Here is a 3,683-nt window from a genome sequence, read left to right as displayed (position 1 = left end):
AAAGTGCCTGGTGTTACCACAGTGAGTGCAGAGCCAATTATCAGGTACAGTAACATACTTGCTATGAGGGTTGTAGGGAGTCTTTTCCCTTTAGGACCCGGTTCCATACCTATTTCCCCCATTGTTTGTATACATGGCAGTGATAGCATCAAAGGACCAGGTCCACTTGAGTGATTTTTCAATATCACTTTTAACTCTACCTAGATCTTCCTGAAGTTGTTTGTTTTTCTCGAGTTCAGCACGCATACTAGATTTCACTGATTTTAGCTCATCTTCAAGCCTAAGATGTTCCTCATTTACAACTTACTTTCCCTTTTGAGTAATCTCATGCCTACCTTCTCCTGTTAGTTCCTCAATTGTTTCTTTTATGTCTACAGCTACTATTAATAAGTCATCTCTCTCATGCTCTATGTTAGCAACCTTTTCAGTTAAAGCTTCTTTCTCTTTTTTAAAACTCAATGGTCTCTTTTAGATCGACCACAACAACCATTAGATCATCTCTCTCATGTTTTTTGTTTGCAATTTTTTCATTTAAGGCATCTTTTTCCTTCTTCAAACTCTCAATGGTTTCTTTTTAATCGACTACAACAACTACTAGATCATCTCTCTCATGTTCTGCTTCTCCTAGTTCCACAGTTAATGCATTTTTATCGTTTATAAGACTATGATAAGCATCAATTAAAATATTTGCCACAGACATAAGTCTTTTTGGAGAATAAGACTTCAGATTTCTTTGAACATCTAAAAAGTTTACCTCATCAGCTTCATCATCATCAGATTTTGCCATCAGAGCAAAGATAGAGTCACACTAAGCTGCTTCACTTTCTACTGCCATCATGAAGCTGTCACCTTGATCAACATCCTCTCCAGATTTGCTGGAAGAGTCTCCCCATGCAGCAAGATCTTGTTTCACAACATTGTCAGCGACATCCTTTCTCTTGAATCGTTTGTTAGAAACCGGTTCCTCTTAGATGCGTTGTCTGTGTTCTGTTTGTACTGATATTGCTTGAGGAGACGACAATCCTTGATGAAATGTCCTGACTTACCGCACTTATGACATAGGTCATAACCTCTTGGCTTGCTGGAGCTGCCCCTTTTTGGAATACCTCCATTTCTGCGAACCATTTTCTGAAATCTTTTTGTCAGGTAAACCATATCAGTATCCTCACCACCTGAGTCATTGCTGCCCCCTTGAGAACTAGGTTCTTCTCCCTTTTGGGCTCTCTTCTCTCATTATCCTTCTTCTTCTTCATTTCATAAGTCTTCAGACTGCCAATAAATTAATCAATGGTCAGCTTCTGCAGATCTTTTGCCTCTGTGATAGCATTTACTTTGCTTTCCCAAGAACCAGATAATACACTAAGTATCTTTTTGACAAGTTGTTCCTGGGGATGATTTCTCCCAGAGAGTGAAGCTCATTGATGATAGATGTAAAGCGAGTGTGCATATCTTGAATGGACTCATCATCCTTCATCCTGAAAAGCTCATACTCTCTGGTTAGCATGCTTTGAATGCTTTACTTGTATTGTCCCTTTATGAGCTATTTGGAGAGCTTCTCAAATCTCCTTAGTAGATTGACATGCTGAAATCTTGTTGTATTCATCTGGTCCAATACCACAGACGTCAGACGAGGATTTTCTTTGATCGAAAGTTCTTCTCTATAGCCTTGTGGTCAGCATCGTTGTATTCCTTTCTTGTTTTGGGAACTGTCACTACTGGGTCTCCAATGGTCTTCGTAGAAATGAAGGGTCCATCGCAGATAACGTCCTAGAGCTCTGAATCTTCAGCCATGATTAAATCATGCATCCATGTCGTCCACCATCCATAGTACTGGTCGTTGAATCTTGGTGGTCTGTAGGTAGATTGACCTTCTTTAAAGTTTGGTGGAGCAGCCATGAGGATCCTTTCTAGGTGTTAGCCTGATAGAAAGAACCTGCTCTGGTATCAATTGATAAAAACTAAGGGTCCACCAAACTATATAGAGAACCAGGTTCTCTATTAGTTCCCACAGAACACATGCATACTGTAGTAAGTAAATGACACAATGGAGTTTTACGTGGAAAACTCCCAGCTCACGGGATTAAAAACCACGACCTACCCTTGTAGTATTTCAACTTCACTACTGAGCAAACTTCATATTACAACCTACTGTAACCTAGGAATTAACCTCTAATCCCTCACTAGCTTGTAACAACTCTATTACAAGCCCCTTTGTAATAACTCTATTACAAAGCTCACAATTCGACTAACTCTAGCCAAGACACCAGCACAATGGTTTATGATTTTACAAAGGTTTCCTACACAATGCTTCTAAGTTCTAACTAAGCTAAGTAGGAATTACAAGTAAAGTACTTTAACAAAGGTGCAACACAACTAAGGACATGTAATGATTCAATACAGGGAACTGGTCCATTGTTATGTTGTTCTTTGTCGTTGATGCCCTTGAGAATCACTTGCCAGATTTATTAATCACTTGAGAGAATGCTTGATTGATTCTTGAATGTGTGTGTGATATTTTACCTTTGCTTCAATGTTAATATTGCATAGGTGACATCACTTGAATGATACAAGCATGTTTGGTACAAGGGCATTCCCCATAAAGTTGACTGCTGCACTATTTGCACTATTGCGTGTGCAGGCAGCAACTTTACAGCTGTTGGGGGTTGACTGATACAGTCACCGAGGAAGCTGGTGTCCATCTGTTTCCTCTGCTGTTTCTCTGATTCTGAAGAGTTGAACCACGTCCCCAGCTTGAGACTTGTCATTCTTAAATACTTGTGGATGTGTAACAGGTTTCTCATATGGTTCTGATCATTAAATTGTTAGATCATCAAAACATATCAGGATGCATATAACCTATCAGAATTGATAGCCTTTCCTTTACCCTTTGTCATGTTTCGGTCGGAGTTGCCAGAATTGTCTATAAGCGTGCTTGTAAGCCATATCCGGGTGGAATTTTTTTGCTTCGGGCAAAGCACAACTTATTATGAATTATTGTTCCTTTTACATGCTCAATGTTGTTGCGCAGTTTTTTTTATACATATTTTTCCTTTGCAATATTATTAGTACTTGTTGTTTATAGTGAATTATTTTTACAATATGTAAAGCTTTTAACTTCAGAAAAATACACGTTGATAATATTTGTTTATTTTGCTAAAGGTTAACTCAAGTTAGTAAGATGTTATCCATGTATTTGCAATATGAAATTTGAAATTTTATTTTCTAATACGAAAATTTTAGTAGTTTAATATAAAGTTTGAAAATATTTGAATAAAAAAATTGAAAACTTTGAAAGGAATCAACTACATTTTTAATGTCATCATACAAGGAAATAATGACGATTTTATTAATTGAAAAGTTTAGGTAGTTAGGAAATAATGAGTTTTTAGATATAGATTGTAACTTTTTGATAGAGGTGGTAGTTTTGTAGTGGTTAAAAAACACATCCCTTGAAGAAACAAAAATTAACTGTGATATAAAAAATTAAAATAAAAACTTGAAAACAAGATTTGATGCACTCCTACGTCATTGTACACAATAATGAAAATTTGTATTAATTAAAAAGACTTGTGAAATTGTATACAATTTTCCTAAAGTGACTGTAAAAGAAGATAATGATTTTTTACTAAATTTATGAATTTTTTCTATCAAAAGAGAAACAAAGTAACAATAGAAAACTAGCT

The sequence above is a fragment of the Nicotiana attenuata genome, unplaced genomic scaffold (genome assembly GCF_001879085.1).
Source record: "Nicotiana attenuata strain UT unplaced genomic scaffold, NIATTr2, whole genome shotgun sequence".
NCBI lineage: Eukaryota > Viridiplantae > Streptophyta > Magnoliopsida > Solanales > Solanaceae > Nicotiana > Nicotiana attenuata.
The sequence above is the reverse complement of the archived record's forward strand: the minus strand, read 5'-3'. Positions refer to the sequence as shown.